We start from the raw sequence: 22,561 nt of genomic DNA, 5'->3' as shown, positions 1-22,561 counted from the left end.
AAAGGCTAAGAGTAAACGCACTGTATTTAGAGAAAAGAACATAGTATCGTAAAAGTCGTAGAGTAATAGTAACGCGCATCAACCCACACCTACCAGAGACGTTACCACCACCACAACAAGGATCCACATCAATACAAGGTAAGTGGATTTAATATTTTCAAATTATAACATCGGTATATAAACTAAAAGGTAATCTAATAATCATATCAAGTAGTAGTATAATTATTATCTGAGTTGAAATTTATGGACTATTGAGCTGGGTACGCCCCTATTCTTTCACCGCTTAGCCCCCGTATTCTCCAGTTCTTTTCAATTTGTTAATTTTCATTCTACTACAATTTGGTATTTATTTTTTTGACAAACTAACTTGTCTTATAATTGAACTATTCCAGTATTGAGCGAGTATCGTAATGTAGGTATAATGCACTTTCGTTTTAAGTAATTGTATATTCCATATCGGGTAAGCGTGCATTATGTTTGATACAGTTCAAATTTCTCGACGTGTTTGGTGTTTCACATTGTAAGGTTAGTAATATTTAATTACTGTTATAGTAACACATTACCTACATGCTATACTACTATATTTCCCTTGTGAAATACCTTTATAATTGCAGATAGATATAGTAATAACATGTATCTAGGGGGGGGGGGGGTGAAATGATCTTTTTATTTACTCCCTTTAGACCCAAGCAAAAACTTTTGCTTAATATTAAAAAGAATGTGGGTTTTTTCGTAAAAACGAACCAAATTAAACATTTTTTTCTAGATTTTTGGCGCAGAATAATTTTCTGTCTCAATAACATATCTACTGAACATTCCTATTGCCTGTTTTCATCATTTAATCACGTTATATTTATATATATTTTTTAATAATGTATTTTAAATAATGTCGCGTGCTTCGCTGATTTATTACTTTGAATGCAGTGAATGCTTTATAACTATGTTTACCGGATATAATACTACATTTTATTATGCATGGCTGAAGTGCAAACATCATTGAGATTTGAAATTCTATTTTCATTCATAAATGAAAATAAGTCTTGGATTCAAAGAAAATAATAAAATATAGACAATTTATATTAGTAGATTAAATCATAACATATTCAATAATTGTTATTTTTAACCACCAATTTATATTTGAAAATGTTATTCCTTTGAATTTCCAAAGTCATTTTCTAATTTCTATTGTATAATCTGTAAGAATAAATAATTATGTAGCTAACTAAGATTAATTAGTAATGATATATTTTTTAAATTATTTATGGTGATTTGCTTATAATTTGTTTTTAAATAATTAAAAGTGATAATGACATTCAGTGTTATAAAATCTAGTAAGTACCTAAATATTTCCATTTTAAATTGGAATTTTAACGAATGTAATTCAATTATATTGTTGATAATTCACAAAATTAGTACCAAAAATAATAAAATACTAGTATAGTAGTAACTAGTTTTTGTTTTTGAATTCATGGGGTCTTCATTACTTGTAAGTACGTTTTATATTAAATATAACAATTATAATGAAATACATTTTATATGAAGTTAAATAAAAATTGTAGCTATCTATATATCTAATATTTAATTAAAATGTGCTTCCATATAATGAACATCCCATATTATTTTCATGAACAACTATACAGTGTACGTAGTTTTATATTATTTTTGATCCTCATTTTGTGAATCGTCAACAATATAATTAAATCGTACAATTAAAAATAATTTATACAAGTGCTCAGAAAAATTATTATTCGATGTTAGCTACATAATATATGTTTAGTTACTGAATAGAGTTACGGGAAATTTGTGCATGTATGTACAAATTCAATATAATATTTTAATTTTAATATGAAATAATTTGTTCCATTTTCACAACAGAATTAATGATATTAACAAAATAATATAAGTTCTACGAAAAAAAAATTATTCTATGAATATAGTGTGAAACAATACAATACCTAGTGGATTGCTTTGAGTGAGGTTGCAATCCCCTATTTTAAAAAAGTAATAAATCATGAATCCTTCGGCTGTTTAAAAATTGTATGAGTTATCCCATTTTCGGCAAACTTACTAATGAGATTTTAATTATTATTGTTATTATTATTTTATTTTTTTTTAATAACAGAGAGGATATATATTTGATTTCCCGACGATTTTATTCATTTTTTATCACCCATTTCTCAATATTATAAAATTATATTTTTTGTATACATTATTTACACCTTAACTCGATTGTATTAACGACATGACACCCAGTTATATTCAAATAAACTAGATACTCCTTAATTTGTTAACAGTATTATTCCCCCCCCCCCCCCAAAAAAAAAAATGTTCATATCTAAAAACAACATCATTCTATGTAAACAAGAATTATTGTTGAATTTTTAATGCTTATCTATAATACACTTAAAAAAAATATATATATTGAATTTATAATTTATTGACATTTTATAATTTATAATTTATTGGGGCATAGTGATAGTATAATTATGTAGGCGTTATTATTGTATTAGTGATAATATTTGAATGTATATCCGATAAAATTATGCTTGGTAAAAATGATTTAGCATTACCAATGTTCTCAGTTCTAACAAATGTTATATTATTAACCTTTTTATTTAACAAGTATTGTATTGCATAGTATAACTTATGTTTACATTATTAAAAGTATAGTTTCTTACAAAAACTGTAAGCCTAATATATTATATTGCAATAGTTGTTACAAAAAATACAAATATTTTACATTGTTGTTGCCTTTCAGCATATAAACTAAGAAACAGTACCACACATTACGACCGAGAACAAGAAACAGCATTTATATACGATTTGTATTAAATTGCAAAATAATAAAATGAGAGAAAACTAAATCCAAATATTATAATTAAATAGTAAATAAAATTAAAATAAATACCTATATTATGAAATTATAAACTACGTTTTTTTTTAGTTTTGATTAAAGTTATGCGTTACAGGTAATCTCTATTAATTATTTATTAACTTTCCTAGATCAGACTAACCTAAAATCATTAAATTACTAATTAATTTGTGTTCAATTCAACGTGGCATGATAGCAGTCATACTGTTAAATTTTATATTATAAGTATTATTATTATTATTAATATTATATTATATAATATCGAACAATCCGGGTAGGTACGCGTATAAAGTTGTTATACACGTGCATGGTGCTTAATTGCCTAACTATGACGCCGTGTGATCAATATTTCACAACTGCAAATTACTTTAAAATTACATTGTATAATATTTTGTTTGCTCAATATAGTATTATGCTTATCTACAGAAATTCCTATTATAATAATTTTTGTATATTACGCGTGATGTAACAAACATTGATTAAATAAAAATTGTAATTTGATTAGATAAAATTGTTTGGACATTTAAATATAAATTTTCAAATATTATTTGTCGATTAAACACGTAACGGCTTGTATAAACTATGGAAACAGATGATTTTATTATATTTACACACAGTGATTTAGTGTAAAATGCTTTAAACAATTTACGTACAATATGAAAACCGGTTCAGTTGATTCATAGTGTAAATAAAAAAAATGTATAACAAATGTAAAGGTATTTAAAAGTATCTATAAATAAGTATTTTTATCTATACTTGAAACTTGTAAAAAGTATCTGTTCGAAAACTAATTATACGTATGTATGGTACAGCCTATACACACGTTGTATAAACTAATTAAAATATTAATTGTCAAATAAATATGAATTTTGTTTTTTTGCTGTTGTATAATATTATATTATTTACGAAAAATAAATTTTCAAACAACAGAAATAATGTTTTTTAGTGCTTAATTGTGCAGAGAAAATGGATTCTCGGAATTATTTATACATCTAAAACATTTTTTTATTGATAACATAGGTATTGATAAACAATGCTTTTTACACGTTTTGTTTTATTTGTATCAAATCTTCGAAACCATTATATAAATAGTCTGGTCATGTAGTAGACACTGAAATTTGGTTTAGTATTGTATTGTAGAAGAAAAAGTACATTTTTAGGTAGGTACCTTCTATTCTGTTTATTTTATCAAGTTTGGTTACCGGAGAAAAATTGAAAAGTTGTCTTGTACTAAAAAATGACAGTTGTTTCAAAACTAGAATGATTTTTTACGACTAATATTTTGTAAAAGTGTATTAAATTTATTTCGTTCACTGTAAAGGATTATTATTTTACACGAATACCATAGGGTATAGACGTAATACCTATAAACGATACAATCAAATTACTTTTTAGAAATTGAAATTGTTTTATATTAAATGGTTTTGTATAATAAATAATATTTTGTGTTAATTAAAACAATATAATATTTTATAAGTAAAAGGTTATTTTTTTAACTCTTCAAAAACTTAGTGAAAAAATAAATTGATAAAATGTGCATGTTTAAGATACATAAATATATATGGTCATTGTGATTAAAAATACTAGCCTTTTGCCTATACGAGTAATTTGATGATATTTATTAATTATTTGTATAATATTAAATATCATACAAATTGTATAAATATATTTTTATAAATTCAATAAAATGTAAAAAAATAAGTTTCAAGTTTTATAAATGATGATTTAATATTTTAACCCGATCAACAAGTAATCAAGGTTTATCGTGTAAAAAATGAATGTGCATTTTTAAACTCTCAACATGCTTTAAAATAATTTTAATTTGAGTTAAACAATTTACATACATTAAACTTAAATAATTTCTCCCTAATTGTGTAGCAATGCTCGTAAAAAAAACGCTCGTGAAATATATTTTTGTATTTTAGAACATATCTGAATTTCAGATTAAATTCAAAGTTAATAAAAATGTAGCTGCAATTCGAATGGGAAATAAAAGTGAATCAGTAGAGATTTATGTGATTTGGACATCTTGAAAAGGGAGAAAAATGATAGGTAATACAATGAGCACTTGGATCCGACGTGTCAAAAGCCAAAGTAGTGGTGGTTTCAAAAATAAATTTATAAAGAAATTGTGGATGCGAGGGACGAGAATGGGAAAGAGAGTTGAAAACGAATATAAAATTGGTAAAAATCCGAGTAGTTGTAGATACGTAAGAAGACGAAGAAAGCAGACGTATTAATAAAGTTGAATACTTTAATTTGATCACTGAACAATATAAAACGCTATGTATACAAGTAAATTGTATAAATATTATTAAGCAAAAGTTGCTATTGATGAAATTTTAGCGAAGAAATCACGATACCAGCAGCTCTACACATTAAGTCGATATCGAACATTCTCGAAATTCTGAAACATTCTGGGTTCATCAATGCATTATACGTGTGTATAGAAATAATATGCATTCATGAAAAACTCTGAGCGCGAGTTTCAGATGAATTTAATTTAGTTGTTTGTCTTCAAAGGTTCGTTGCCTAAATTATGTTTATTTAATAATAACAAAATATAATAAATGCAATTATTATTATTATTAAAAATCGACATTGTATTAGAGACTTTCAATTTTAGACATCATAATAGGTAATAATAATTATAATTTTAAAAAATGCAATTTATTTTATTATGATATCAGCAATAAAGACGAACGTTAGTCTAATAACAAAAACTAGTTTTTGACAAAAAGCTCTCCACTCATTAAACTCCATCATGTTACTAACTGATCAGTTGAGTAATGTATAATTTGAATTTTTCCTATAGATCCATTTTTCTGATAAGTTAACAAATATAATTAGTTAAGTAACTGTTTGATTATCGATCAATCGTACTTAAAATACATTAAAAAGTTGTTTACTGATTTCTAATCTTTGTTTTTGTCTTTTTTTTCTAATCAGATACAGATATTGCTGACAATTTTAAACTATAGTTTTGAATGAAAATGGTATGTTCTAAATATATTTGTTTTATTATGAATCATTATTTACCATAGTGAATTACTTATATATTTTATATTATATTATACATTGGTATAATCTATTACCAAAGTGTATTAAATTCAGAGTAAGGTTAGATATAAAACCTAAATGGTCAAACGTTTGCCAAATGAGTCACAATTGGCCGAACGAGTAGAGTTATTAATGTTAACACTTAGTTAACAAAATACATGCATTCAAATATGTTTTTTTTTTTACATTTTTAGCAAATTAATAAGTAGGAGAAAGTATGTTCAGTCATGTTATAACAACTGTATCGGTTTATAGTAAAATTGTGTCAGTGAGAAAATTTTGAGTGTATAAAACCATATTTGTACGTGTTTAATAATGTCACATGATAGTAAATTTATATAAATCAAAAAGTTCGACCTTCGATTTTTCTATTATTATAGGCATGTAAGACGTATGCGTGTGGTTGGACATATTTTAGAAAATAATATTTTTCCTATCGATTTGTGATGATAAAACGAATAGAAACGGAATGTAATGGATACATGAAAATAATAATATATTTAAAAAAACAATATTAATACAATTATTTATTGTTTTTTTCTGAAATTCGTCAAGTTTAATATTCCACAGTTGTGTAGGTACTATAATATTCTGTTCTTATAACATACTGTTCATAAACCGTCTTCATGAAAATAATGTTCTACTGCAAAAGATATCCAATTTGCGAACATAATAATAATATACTAGGCATTCTGTTATTTTATCTCACTTGCACTCGGCTCATTATTTTGACGAACAAAATCGATGGGTGGACAAAATCGGATAGCAAAAACAGATGATGAGGCTTGTTGTTGGCGCGCGAAAGAAAATACAACAGGAAGGAAATTACTCGGTAATAGATGTGCAGAGCAATTATTATCACTCGACTCGGACAGTTGCGATTGGTGCGAAGAAAATAGCTAGTGATCGGCAAAACCCAAACGCAATTATGGTCGACGAAACAAAGGTCTGCGGGTTTTCTGGCCGTATTATTGGAGAAGATTCGGGGGTTCTAGAATAACGATGTTTCGTTGTCCATACGTAGCAGTGATCGCGATACGTACCAACCCATTGTTAGACAATTCAACTTGTGTGGGTACTATGCCTACAACTCACGAGGACGATATAATATCGTAAACTTGAAACAGAATAATATACGGTAAACTGTGATGGACACAATAGTGACTACTATTGCTTGTGTATAGCAATCAATCCACGGACATTTGATTGTTATTGTTCTCTGAGGTGGACTCTGAGAACCATTGCAATAGAATCCATATGAGGAGAATATCATTATCAAATATCACTGCAATATCGTACCAAGTAGGTGTATGTGCAGTAGAGTCAGGAAACTATGTTACAACGTCATCAGATCGAATTACGAACGGAGACAACAATAATATTATTAAATTGTATTTCATTTTTATTGTTTTTTTTTCAGCTGTTATTGGAAAATATTTGATAAGTTTATTCATTATTTTCAATATACATAGCAGTTATCGCGATACGTCTCATTGTTGGGCCATTAAATCGACGTGAGCACTATAATACCTATGTTTACAACTCACGAGAACAATAATATCGCAAACGTTAAACAGAATAATATATTGTAAATTGTGATGGACTCAAACTACTACTGCTTGTGTGTGGTAATCAATCCGTGAACATTTGATTATTGTTCTCTGAGGTAGACTCCGAGAAGTGTTGTGAATTTGTGATGGAATTCATGCGTGGAGAATATTATTATCAAACACGATAATGTCGTTTCAAGTAAGTATAATATTATTTACAATGATATCAGGAAATGTTTACAGGTCATTAATCGATTATTGAACGGACACGACGATCAATGATAATTAATTAATATATTGTATTAAGTTTTTTTTAATTGTTACACTGGCCAATATTTGAAAAGTTTGTTGTAAATTTATTATTTTTAATAATATATAAACAAACAACAATGATATTCAATGATATTAAAAAAATAAATCATAAATAAGTAATTACTATATGAAGGTATTGTTTTAGTTTCCTAGGTATTTAAATTTATATTTATGAATTTAACTTTGTTTTGAATAAACAATATCTCCGAATAGCATTAAAATGTAAAAATATAACGAATTATTAAAATGTTTCAAAACGTTTATATTTTGGTAGGAAATGGTAGGAAATAAATTATTATATATTTTACCTAATTTATAAAACATTAGCTATCTCTTAAAACTATAAAATATATAATTGTATATTATAATTATACTAAAAAAATAATATGATGTGTATTATAGAATAACCTAGTTTATTATAGTTTTAATTGCCATTTTATTTTATGGCAATTTAATCCTGATTCTGGATTATGGAGCTATATAGTCCATTATTGTACACATAAATAATTAATAATTAATTTAAAAAAAACTGGAAGCTATGACTATTTCAATTCATTTTTTAAATTTTGGTTCTAAACTGAGTGATAAAGTAGTGATATGAGTTATTTTTTAATTTATGAAACTCCTTAAGCCGATGAATTAAAAATGAAAAATATACGAAATCAGAATAGTATTAATAATATTTAAAAAAAAATACCTAGGTAAATAAATTATTATAATAATTGACAAAAGTGAAATATTTTTGGAGTATTGAGATTAATGAACAATGTATAAATTTAAATTTTATATCATATTATATATGCTCAAAAGAAAAGTTTTCTATAAAACCTTTTTCTTCTATGCCTTAAAACTAAAATACGAATGGTTTTACAATTTTATATTTAAATTAACTACACAAAAAAAAAAAAAAAACAGTGTGCAGTAAATAACTCGAGAATTTCATTAGAACCTTATTTCAATTTTCAAATCTCGACTTCTCAAAAAGTGAAAATTAATATTTTACCCAGAGTACAAAGCGTGCAGTAGTTGGTCGTCGTTGTTTACAACAGTTATAGCGTGATTAGACTGCGACGAGAATAATAATATGAAATCAACCGATGATTTTACTGCCCGGCCTGATTTTCTTTTTAACGTTATCATTTAATAAAATAAAATAAAATATCATAATGTACCTTACGACCAGCGCAAATCGACAATCGATCGTTATTCGATTGGATGAAATCACATATAAGACTCGAGTATTGTACAATGTAAATTATTCGTTCGTTTCGGCCTCCTCGAGTCGTAAAGACACACGCATAACGACGTCTGTTGTGCGTAACTGTTGTGTTTTAAGCTTAAAACGAAATATTTTTATATTTTATTCTGTAATTTTCCACCCGATAAAAAACGAGTACGACGAGCACGTGATGGCGGACCGATCGGCAACGGGCGGCGTGTCGTGGGTTGCGGTGGGTCTAAGTCAAACTGAACGGTTGTTCGGGCGTGTGCGCTTCGACGTGTAGTGAGCGCAAAAACCGACGCGCACTCGCGGACGCGCCAGCGGCAATTCTCGTCGTACATTCGGTGTCGGTATATATATATTATATACATTAAACGGCACCTTCGGCCTACAACCGCCTGCTGCAACACACGTAAAAATCTACTCCCCCGCCCACCACACCCCCGACCCGCACTCGTCGAACTTGGGTATCTATTTCTAGATCAGCGGCGGTGTGGTGAGGGGTGCAGTGTCGTACGAGTCGAGTTATGGGCAGAGGTGTGACGTACTACAACACACACGCCTCAAGACTTCTAAAGTGTGTTGCCCCACACGCCCCCACACTATTCTCGCGACAAATTAAAACACAACCACTTTCAGACGCCGTGTCGTATCACCAGTGTCGCCGCCGTCGTTGCCACGTCACATGGCGCCGAGCTGCTCAGGATTTCGGCAAAAAGGACCCGTTGAAGTGGGTGATCGAGAGAGGGGGAGGGGGAGGGGTGAGGTGAGAGGGATAACGTTGTAGAAACTACCCTGGACCGTTTGGGTATCGAGATGTGCAAATTAGCCTCGGAGACGGGTGTCTTATACATACGCGAGGCGTCTGCTCTGCCCTGTACATAATATTATGGTGCGATCACCGACCGCTGACGTACCCTCCAATCCACCAGTCGCGATGACGACGACGGCGAAACAGCTTGCAGGCCGCTGGATATGACGGCAGCAGAGGCATTTTTTTCCACGCTATTTTCACTCAGACGTTTTGGGATTAAAAAAAATATATATATAATATAAACCGAGCATCGTCGTTGAATTATAGTCAAAAGGTTCATGATTAAATTTAAACGGCCAAAGTGTCGCCGTCGAATGAAGGGCGATTCTTTTTTTTTCGGCAATGATAAATATGGAAAAGCATGGTAAATGAAGCGAACCATTTATAAACCGCACGTCCTATTACCATATTGTGTAAAAACAACAACAACAAAAAAAAAAACAGAATTGGTACCCTTGAGCTCGGAGCGAGTAGAACATACGAAATTTATGTACACGAAACAATATAATAATATGTTATAACAACGTCGAAGAGCAAAACTTTTTTATCGTCAAACGCACCGAAATTTGGATGGTCAGGTACAAACGATACGTTCGAGTTGTTCGGGATTATCGAGTGTTGGCTGTTGTAGTTTTTCAGTTTAGTGCTCGCCGTGTTGATATTATAGTTTCAACGCAGACATCAACTACAGAGGATCGATGATGACGTGTATAAATATACGCTATAAATAGGCAGTAAACTGTATAACTATCTATGTGTAGTGTACGAGCTCAAACATTTTCGAGGGGTAAAAAATATACCCACATTTTCTGTAGGTAGCAAAATGTTCTCGCAACATTCCTCCAGAGCGTATATTATTACACATCGCGAGACTTTATTGCCACAGGCCAATTTTTCGATTTCACCTATATTGCATCGTCGTTGTACTACTATTTATTCTTTGAAGCATAAATTCGCGAGGCTGAGTAGTTGACGAAGGGGGGGTAAATTAAGTTCAGTGTAGTAAAATACCAATTTAATTAAAGTGTGTAGTTAGTTAGGGCTTTAGGCGTTGGTCGTTCAAACTGCTCACGTACCTACCTACATTGAATATAAGAAAATCTTGATCTTGGGCCCGTAATGAGAGGAAAAAAGCCTTATTTCGATTGTCAGTAGCTAACAATACAATACGATCGTCTGATATTAAAACAAACCGACCAGACCAGTGCCCCCCACTCCCTAGGCTCCTCTAGACTTTATTGGCACGAGGTTGCGTGATCCAATGTCTGTGATGTTTTAAATTTTTTCTGTCAAAAAACGCACTATTGAATACGCCCGATGTGGAGACGTGTAATATCATTGTTATCGGCGCACTCATTATTTTTCAATTTTTTCGATTTCGTTCATTGTATCGTCGACCGCCGTATTAGCAGGTACTCACCATTTATTGTTTGAAGCATATATTTGTGAGGCTAAGTAGAAGTTGTTGACGGGGGGCATACATTACGTTCGGAGTAAAATACCACTTTAATCAAAGTTTAGGTACCTACTCGTTGGTCGTTCGAACTGCGCTCGTACACGTATGATATAAGGTGTGCGCGTGTCAATTCTACGTGTATAACGGTTGTGTATAGTTGTAGTGTATATTATAATATATTGTAAGTGACTACAGAGTTCCGAGCGTAATTCGAATTTATTAGCCCGTCGCTCACTCGTTCGGCACCGATTCATTACCCAGTGATTGAACACTAACTTCACGACAGATTGCCCGGGTGGCTTTTGCACATTAGATCTAGGGCTGGAGGACTATATATATATATATATTATATTATATGTGTATAATATGCGTGACAAGTGACAATATACCGAATATTTGTGCGACGGAGTTTCGCGTACAAACAGAGTGTCGATGACGCAGTTGAACTACGTCATTACAGCAAACATTCGGAAAACCCATAGCAATCATTCCCCGCGAACGATCGGCAGGTCGTCGGTGTGACAATATACGGATACACGCGTTATAGTATTAAGTAAATTCCGATCATTCGCAGACGGTCTTAAATTTTATCTCGACATGTTTTATTCGCTTCGGGACGCTGCGTAGTTGTTCTCATGAGTCATAGGTTCCCGACCTGGGTGCGGAGAATTTGATTTAGTGGAAAATTATTTATAATATAAAGCAATCGTACATATTTTTACGATTTAAAAAAGAAAAAAATAGTTCAATGAAATGTGTGGCGGTCTGTGTATTTTATTTAAATTAATAGCACAGATTATATAAAATGTAATGTAAGTATAAATGCACGATGTTCTACTGCGGAATGCCTTTGGATTTATAGAGCTTTACATTATGTTCATACTTTGGGGTGCCACGAGTAAAAAAGGTTAGGAATCTCTGCTGTAAGTGTTTCAAAACAATAAAACGGTGCACGGAAAACTAAAATGTATATTTCTTTAATTATTTGTACAGTTTAGTTATGTTCATTATCGTTACGGCTTTACGTTTAAGGACTCATAGCTTAGCACAGAGCACCTATATCCCTCCCCCTCCCCTCCCATCACGCTTTGAATCTGAGCCTGTGAGATACATATTATATAGGTACGTACGTACGTGAGAGTGTGATGATCGGAGGTACGCGATTGATTAAATTAATAATCATGTTCGATTATTGCAGACATTTCCTCATTTTATTTTGTACGATAATAATTCTTAAACTGTAAAGTTTTCTTACCACGCACACCACTTGCAATAATATTAAATAATAATAATATGTTAATTCTTGGTAACCAAAATGTTGCTGGTAAATAGCTAATATGGCAAGCTTAGTATGCCTCTAAGTAATATCTAATGCATTAAAGTGTAAAAAGAAAATAATTTTCTCGGAATAAATTAATTTAACATTTCAGTAATAAACATAATTAAAAAAAAAAAAATTAAAAATTAAAAAACACGTACGCTCGTGTTGTTTGGAGTTATTTTTATTAGTAAAAAAAAGAGAAGGTATGTACAATAAACGAAGTTTAATTATAATAAATATTTTTTTTTCGTGGGAAAATAATATTATTTTATTATTTTGTTTGTTTTTTCTTCCACGTGGTATCAAACCTTTTGTAGTTTTAAAACTGAGAACTGACTACTGAGTATATCAATAATACATTTTAATTTGATTTTGAACACCATATTATACATATATATATGCCGTCAACAGGCATTTGAATATAACATGTATTGTGGTGTATTGTAGTTCAAGGAAAACATTGGTTTGATCAAATAATGAAATAGCTCTTTATAAGGTTAGGGTAGGTCTGAAAAAATGCTTCACATAATGTACGGTTCCAAATAATATATCTTAGTTCTTAAAATATCTAATTCTTGCACAAAATTCTCGTTGGTTATGGGTTTTACAGTTATTTAATTAAATAATATAATACGTTTTTGTTTATCTATAAATTAAAAAATCATACTTTAACAGGTATAAGTTAATAGCATTATAGTTATTTAAGTATAAATGTGATTTTTTTTTGTAATACGATAGAATGTAAATATTTATTCAAATACGATTTTCAAATATTTATTTAGTAATTTTTTCAGTCGTCAATATTTACCGAATTAATTTAATTTATTTTTAAACAAATCATGTTATAACTCTTATTCCTCTTATTCAAAGTTTCTTAAAAATTGAATAATTAATAATAAAAATGAATATGTATTATATCATGATGAATCTGCCTAGTAGAAAACGCAATTCAGCATTAAACTTTAAAATTATAATAATTGTATTGATTAATTTATTAATTTATACAGTTAATTAAGATTTTTTATTATTTTTTTGAAAATCTTAACTATATAAATATAGAATAATTTATAAAAAATATTCACAAATCTTATTGTTTTATATACCTATGTATTTGAAAACCTTTTGTTATTATTACAATATCATGCACAGAGTAAGTTGGATAATCATAAGAGTATTATTTTTTTTTTTAGAAATTTCCATTTTATACATCGATATAAAACATAAAATGTAATTCAAAAGAGGTATATTACTATAACTAATAATTTTATATAGGTAATTGAGTAACTAATATTTTGATATCTTATAATATTATAATAAAATAATAAAATATAAATGTTTATCGCATAAATAAGACATAAGTTAAGAAAAGGACATGATGTATAGGCATGCTAACTTTCTGATTTATTTATTCAATGAAAAGGTCTCAAAAAGAAATTAATTGATTACTTTTATATTGTCTTATCAAATTATATATATCCAAAATATGTAAATAAGTTAGTTTTCAAAAGTTGAACGAAAATCGTATCATATCATGAATAAATTCCTAAGATAAATTAATAAAATATATATATGATTATTGTACGAATAATATTATTAACAAGAACATGGTTAAGCTAGTACACCTATGTATAAAAATTATTATTTTATTTTATACAAATCGTCTTTATGCTTAGTGTATATGTATAGATAAAAAAAACTCTTACCCAGTAGATGATTTCACCAAATCCAATCTGGATCTTAACTTAGTGTACAAGGTATTATATATTGTGTCATGGTCAATGATTAATTTGATAGAATAGGCCACTTTGTTTATGCTTAAATTGGTTATAACTTATGTTATAAATAAAAAAATTAATACATTTTAACCAAAAATACTAACCCATTTATATTTTTAAAATTATTATTTACTTAATATAAAAATGAAATACAACTTTTAGTATAACCATATTATGATTGTTTACAATAATTAAAAAGTATTCATTTTACTTGAAACTAAGTTGTGTTAGAAAGCTTAAATTTATAATGATATTCGTTCAGAATAAGAAAGAATGATTTTGTGGCTTATATGGTCCTATCTATATGCTGGCAGTGTAGTATCTACAACCACGACATCAGCCTTTCGAAATAAATCAATACCTAAGGTTTATAATTTATAAATAAAACATAAGTTACTAACATTATGATTTAGTTATGGACAGTCGAATATTATTATTATGCTTTAATACAAACAGTTATGTTGTTTAATTATTATTAAACAATTATTTATTTTTAATTTTAATTTTAGACCAATGATAGATATTAATAATATTTATTATTCATCAAGAAAGACAATTTGAAAATAAAACTAATACATTTTCTGGCTTAGCTAAACACAAATATTTCATTAAATTAAGAATTAAAAAGTAATGTAGTAATCAAAGTTCCAAAACTTTAACGACAAATCCATAATTGTTAAAGTTTTTTTTTTTTTTTAAAATTGGGATTTTTGAAATTTGGTAAATAATACATAGGCATACCATGTAATAACTGTGGATTCTTAAAATTAAACAGAATATTATTAAAATAAGTATAAAATATACCACATCCTATACCTGATATACAGACCCAACGATCATATTCCTATACTATTCTATATTAAGGACAAATAAAAAAATCTTGTAAATATTATTTAATATTAAATAATACGTTTGTATAAAATACACATTTGTATTATGCAAATAATATATTATCTTCTGTAGGTACGTAAATGTTTTATTTATTTTTGTACTCCAGTAAGTTACGATTTATGTTTTAAATTGATATTAATTAAAAAGTTGTGTAGATTTTTCAATCAGAACATTTCAAATTTATATTGTACTTCACTTGGCCTATGTATTTTTATTTATGTACAATAATGATATATTTATGTAGCTTTATTAATTGCTACTACGTAAGTAGGTAGCTACAAAACAAAAATAACTATACCAACATTTTGTGAAACTTTTTTTAAAGCAATTTTTATAAAAAATATGGTTTAACTATATACAATTTACCTATTTAAAAATTAAATATTGTAGGTATTCACAAATAAATTGACTTAAAAAATAACTATAGAATGAAAAGGCTGTGGAGTGGCTAATTTATTTATTAAATATACTGTCCACTGATTAATATTAACTTAAAAATAAGCAAAATTATAGCTAAATTGAATAAGTAGCACAGTATTAGTAATTATACTAAAAATAACAATGATAATGAAAATAATGATAATAGTCCATAAAGCTCGTTTATAATTACAACCAAGAAGAAAATTATTCAAATTCAAAGTTTTGTAATTAATTAGTGCTCGTATTGAACGAATGAGACAATAACACTTTTGTCAAGCCTACACACCGAGTTAATGACTTTTTTGACATCCACGTAGTAGTCCTTGGCTGGTGTCAACGCTGAAAATAGAACATCTACAATGTAAAAACTGGCCTTGGATGAAAACATATAATAATATGTTGATAATGCCCCGATTGCAGGATACGAAAAAATACAAGGATCGAGTGTTGCCGGCGTTCCACCAAGTTATCCAATCCCAGTAGTCTATAAGTACAGAAACGCGATCACGATGTGTGAAATTTATTTTAAAAATGTTGGTAACAAAGTTTAAAGAGTATACATCTTCGGGAACAGTATACAAAATAGTCCACAGTACCACATATTGCAGTGCCCCATTGTAAAACATTATCCACTACAGAACAATAAATAGGGACTTTAACGATCACGAAACTTTAAACTAGATTGTTACTCTTTTGACGAACTCCGGAATTTTTAGTGCTTTGCGACAAACTTTTTCAATATGAATACGAGGATCCGAGAAATTACAAAAATTAAAGTCAGATTTTGAATCACAAATGTGGGCTGAGAGTGGTATGATGGGATATGAGGATTTCGTAGTAATTCTTTGACGGTTAAACGTCAATGGGTGGATAATGCCGACTTCCAAGTAACTGATACATTTTAAAGTGAGTACAAACTCTTACATCCATAAAACAAAATTATCAAAATCTAGTCGAAAGTCCCACCAGTTACAGCGCATAATGCTTTCGATGAAAAAATAATGTAAAAAATGGTTTTACTTAACCAATCAGAGGACTATGACTCAACTTTCGGAAACTGTTGTTGATGTGAATAGTGAAAAGTAATACCGAAATTACATAATCCTATTCTAATGTTACTCATACAAAATATTTTTGTATCATTTTTATTTTTATTTTGTTAACGAAGAGTGTATCAGTTTTACAGTAGTTTTATAGTAGTATTATTTTATTATTGTCCTTAAAAAGGATAATTTCTCTCGTATAGATACTTATTAAAAACCTCGTACTTACATTTACATAATATACATTTTATGGCATAGAAATATAATAGAATATTACGATTTACTTTTCAAACAATTCTTGATGAATTCAAAATACTCTTTTTAACACAAACATCAATTTTTCGTGAAATAGAAACATTAAAATTAACTCAAAACATTAATTTAAAGATTATATTATTCACTATTTGCTGGGAAATAAAGTCTTACTACTGGATTCTACGGTTTTTTCTGTGCATAAATTTAGAATGAAGTGTGAAAAAACTGTTGAAATTGATTCTAATTCTGCGTTTTCTTAAAATTGTAAAACATTTTCTCAACTTCGGAATACTTAAATAACAATCTTTAATGTGAATTATATAATCGATAGGGTTTGAGTGCAATTACATTAGATTAATTCACGAATAAAATGTTTAAAACATGCAATAGTATTATTAGTATTACCTTTTCAGAACTATTAATTATCCAAAGAATTAATAAGTTTATTTTCGAATCTAATGCAAATGATTTTGGGATGAAATTTTTAATTCAAAAAAAGCTTCAAATTTAAATTTTTTAACAAAGTTTGTGTAGTGTGACTGTGCGAGACAAAGTAAATGTTCAAATCCAATACATGATTTCAAATACTAATATACTATTTATTTTTTGTAATTTGTAATTATATTTAATTTTTAATTTATAAAGTGTTTAACGTAGTATGCTCACTTTCTTTTATTCTCAATATTAAAAATCTTATTTTTGAAAATTTCAAATAAACTCAAAGACCAGATTTTTAAATTCTTGAGATTTTTTTTACTTAAAAAGTGTCTTAGTGAGAGATACAAATTTTTATTTGTGTAATATATTAGTGTAAATTATTTAATCGATAATTAAAAAAAAAAAAAAATGTTGAATCAAATTCCCCAGCTTCATTTTTAGTTACCTTATTTGTGTACTTGGATAATAGGTTTGTAATAATAGATTTGTAAGATATAGGGCCAATGCTGATATGAAAATTTAAGTAATTAATATTAATCTATCAACAATTTTGAAAAATTGTCAGAGTATGGTAAAAACTAGATTATATTCATACATTTTGTAAAACCATTCTAAGGGACTATAATATTACAAAGATTTTATATCTGAAAAACTACTAGTTTGAATTTTGAATTCCGTAAGTACGTCAGAACATTCAAACAAATTATAAACTAAATATATTACAGTTAAATATTAAGGTTCTGGTTTTCATTATTAATGTAAATTACATTATTTTTGTATCGCATCAGAACCCTTTTTAAAAGTTGTTCAAAAAAGTTCAAGAATTTGAAAAGAATGAGCTGAGTATATATTTTAAACATTCCAAAAATCAAAAATCAAAATTTGAATGATTTCATTAATAAATTAAAAAATGGGGTTAGTATGCTTTGCTGAATCACTCTGCATATACTATGCATTTGAATGGAAATTGTTACAAATAAAAATAAACATTTAAGGATATTACTAATTACTCGTAAAAAAAATTAAATATTGCATATTACAATTTTCAACTTCTAAATTTAAATGACTGTCGGAAATGAACAAAACATATTTCATAATATTAAATTACATTTTTTTTAACGCTGTTTATTTTTTATTGATTTAAAATTTATTGAAGTATCCTGTTTTATGGTTTTAGCTACCGGAGTTAATTTAATAACACAAAATGAGACATATTATTCGCTTAAATTTGTTTAGTAAATTCAATTACGTCAATATTTGATAAAATATATACTTTTTTCTTATACAAATTCAAACATAAATATTAAATCTTGAGTATTAAATATTTAAAAATTATTATTCTATTACCATTTGACGAGAAACTTGTACTTTTGAAACAAACCACACTAAAAATTGTCTTTTAAAGTTATATGTTCCACAAAATGTTTTTTTTATTAGTCCTTCAAACATGTTGGTAGCAAACGATATTAGTTATGATTACTTGAAGAATTTAATAAAATAATGATAATATTAAACAAAAGGTAACATTATAATTATTATAATTAATTATATGCCATTCGTTAGCCAGATTTTTAATATAAAAAAATTGTGATTTTTCTTGTTTTCATCAAAATTTGGTAAATGGTAGGCGTCAAGAAGAGTTCAAGGCGAGATCTACACGATCTTGTTTAATTCTCTGACATTCAATTAGTATATTATGACGTTTTATTGTGATCATAATACCACGCAACTCGCATAAAGCTGGTTCTTCTTTCAGCAAGAGAAACCCAAGGGTTAGTTTTAAGTGTCTATTTCTTAATCGATTTAAAATTGTTTCTTACAGCCAACATGTATTTACTTTTAGGAACACATTCTATGTTTGCGTTCATATTTCTTTAATTTGTTAAACGTTTTAATGCTTTAAAACTTTGTGAAATTAATTATAATGCATGTTGATCTAAACTATTATGAATGCGATATTTGTTGGGACCTCGCCCAAAACAAATTTTAACTACAGTAACTACACCGATAAGATTAACAAATGAACATAATTTGTAATGTTTGTTCATTGTTGAAACTATGCGACATTTAAAAATTATTTACAACCAATTAATGCATTTAAAACATAAAATCTAATCTCCTTCGACTGTTACAGCTAAAATGCGGTCATAGAACGTTAAACCTGCAAATGTTGTCAATGCCTAGTTGTCGCCTGCAAAGCCCTTAAGTAGTTCAGCTGTGTTTAACGATCTACATTTATCTTAACACGTTAAACATTTGTGTTATGATTATTATGAAATATTTAAAAGTACTTGTAATTTCTAATTACTCCTACGAGAAATGTCTGTAGTTACAGCAGCCACTTCCAAAGTGGTCCATTTAGTATCTTAGTGCTTTGTAAGGCGTTATTTGTAGTAATTGTATTTCTTCTTCTTCATTATAATAAACGCATACAACAGATTAGTACATTATACTACTTTTAAATAAAAATAAAAATTAGTAATTTTTGATTTATATTAATTTATATTTTTTTATTTATATTTACACAAGTGCAAGGAGGAGAGTCGAAAAAATGTGATAAGATCACATGTACGATACCGTTTGGACAATATTCTCCCGATCAGACATTTACCATATTATTTAACTAAGTGTAAGGAAAAATGAGTAAGTTATAATATGCACACAACATCCGACGAAATCAATCTGATTATTGCAGTTGTCCAACAAATAAAAGTCCAGGAGACTTGATATTTGTACAGATAATTTGTTTAAATATAGTTTTACGTATTTGTAGTAGACAAAATACCTACCTATATAGGTACTAAACGAGTATTTTGGGGTATCGCAATACAAATATTTGGACCGAAACATCGGCGGTACTCCTTTGTGGGTAAGTATAAAATATATATCCACATCTTTATTTAAACAAGACCGTAAAATATTGATACCTTTTGTTGCAGTGAAGACTACCTGATATTAGTACTGTTCTGTATTTCTATGTAGTGCCACTAGTGCAAGACGAGTGGATATTAGAGAAACATTCAAGTGAGATTGCATCACAATTTACATTTCAGAAATTTCAATTCGTCGGAGCTGAACGAAAGACATTATTCTATTGTATTTTGAAAGCGAAGGTAGGTGTGGAGGCGAAAACAAAAATCGCATACCGATTATTTTATAATTGATTGTTTATTGGTATTTTGACTTTATGACATTTTCGTTTTTCAGTATTATGAAATTTTGATATCCATCTTTTCGCGTATTAAATTATGTTACCTACACTATGATCATTATTGTTTGTTTTACTGTAAGTAAATTCAAACTACTAAAATAAATAAATAATATTATTGCGTTTAGCCTTCTTAAATTGAGAATAAAATCACGGGAGAGTTCATTAAAAATATAAACTATTTCGTTACCACAAAATTGAACTAAATTCATGAAATCATTTTTTTTGAATAAAGTAGTTTTGTTCGAGTTTTTTTGGTAATCGAACTTAACCTAAGTTATTTTTTATTTTTATAAATTAAAACAACTAGATTTCCATTGATACCTAATAATTATATATTATAATATAATTAAATAATATCTCATTAGGTATGTTAATAAAATATAGTGTAGGACTGAAACTCATTACTAAAAAATAATTAATTAAATACTAACTGAGTGTTAGAATATGAACTTATTGAAATATTATGAATAAAATTCTCATTATTATAATAACACATTTTCATAGAATGTATTGATTATACAATGATGTATGTATGTGTGTTTTTTTCTGTCTGCCATCACCTTTTGTGGTTGTAAAAATACTTTGATTAAATACTTTTAGAGTAGGTTTTGGTATGATTGAATTGATACTCGGGATGGTCATATTTGATTTTTCAAAATAAGCGAGAAAAACAAAACAAAATAAGAAAAACTAAAATTGTTAAGCATAGGTATTTAAAAAATTTATTTTGTTTTTTGGTGTTTCTCAATCACGAATATTCATAAATACTTGACATTTTGACCAAAAATGTATTTCTTAATTTTCTATACATGATAAAATTAATAACGTATACTTAGTAATAGAAATAAGTTATTTAGGCCGACAAACTATCTTCTCTCAGAATAGTTTTTCGGATGCAAATTTCAATGAATTCAAATTTAACACATCTTTCATAGTAAATTACTCGTCAATGACGAGGAACACGTAGTTATGTAAATGTGCATGATCATTTTCAAAAGGTTGAAAACTATAAAAACGAATAATTTCTTATAAAATAAATCCCTTATTGCTATTATATTCGAAAATTGTAGTAGGTATATTTAACCTGCATGATTATATATTTTAAAACTGTGTACTTGTATTACCATCTATTCATTTTAATATTATTTATGTATTGTAAACATAATATAGGTAGTCCAAAATCTTAATACATTTATCTCGATAATAAATACGCATTTTTATCTATTATTGAAAAATTCTAATTTTACTCCAGCATAAATCATGAGTGTACAAACGTTTACCAACATATTTTATTGATTTTTCCATTTTTTTGAAATTTCTTGTTTGTGTCACCTATTTCCATTATTTTACACTAACTACTTTTTATGGAGAATTGTTAGTTATTACAAATAAAATTGTACCTATTTTTAATAAAATATCATAAGTCAGAACTATTTATGATTAATAAATATGTTCTATATAATATGTAAGGTACTTGAATATTTAAATTTTAGTTCATAATTAAATAATAATCATTAAAGTAACATACTTACCGAACAACTTCAAATATGAGTTATGTTTAAAAAAATACATTCAAAATCAAATTTTTAGAGAAAGTTAAAAATGTTCACAAAATCCAATGAAAAAAAAACATTAAAGCTTAGGTACATTTCTAAATACACTCTATACACCTGATGTACGGCAGAGCACCTGTTTTCACTTTTTTATCTTCGTATTCTTGTTTTCTTTATCAAGCATTAACCTTTTACCATTTCACATATATCTAAAAAGTAACATGTAAAAGTCATGAGTTTGATAAAACATGAGCATTGACTTTAAAATTGTCCTCTATCAGTGATTTTATCGATATTTTTGTTTTCTACAAGTATGGCCGTTGGCTAATTGGGGTTGGCAAACCATATTTGTCTATGATAATAAATAC

General features: G+C 27.9%; 1 protein-coding gene across 1 annotated transcript in view; it reads right to left on the bottom strand.

The window, feature by feature from the left end:
• LOC111039662 overlaps nt 1-9,295 on the bottom strand; it is a 113,810-nt gene extending 104,515 nt beyond the window's left edge. Inside the window, exon 1 of the mRNA XM_022323257.1 lies at nt 8,967-9,295. The gene's annotated coding sequence lies outside the window, so the exon portion shown is untranslated. The remainder of the gene's footprint in view (nt 1-8,966) is intronic.
• Nucleotides 9,296-22,561: the final 13,266 nt, after the last annotated feature.

Source organism: Myzus persicae, unplaced genomic scaffold (assembly GCF_001856785.1).
Source record: "Myzus persicae strain clone G006 unplaced genomic scaffold, MPER_G0061.0, whole genome shotgun sequence".
NCBI classification, from domain to species: domain Eukaryota; kingdom Metazoa; phylum Arthropoda; class Insecta; order Hemiptera; family Aphididae; genus Myzus; species Myzus persicae.
This window is presented reverse-complemented; position numbering and strand designations above follow the sequence as displayed.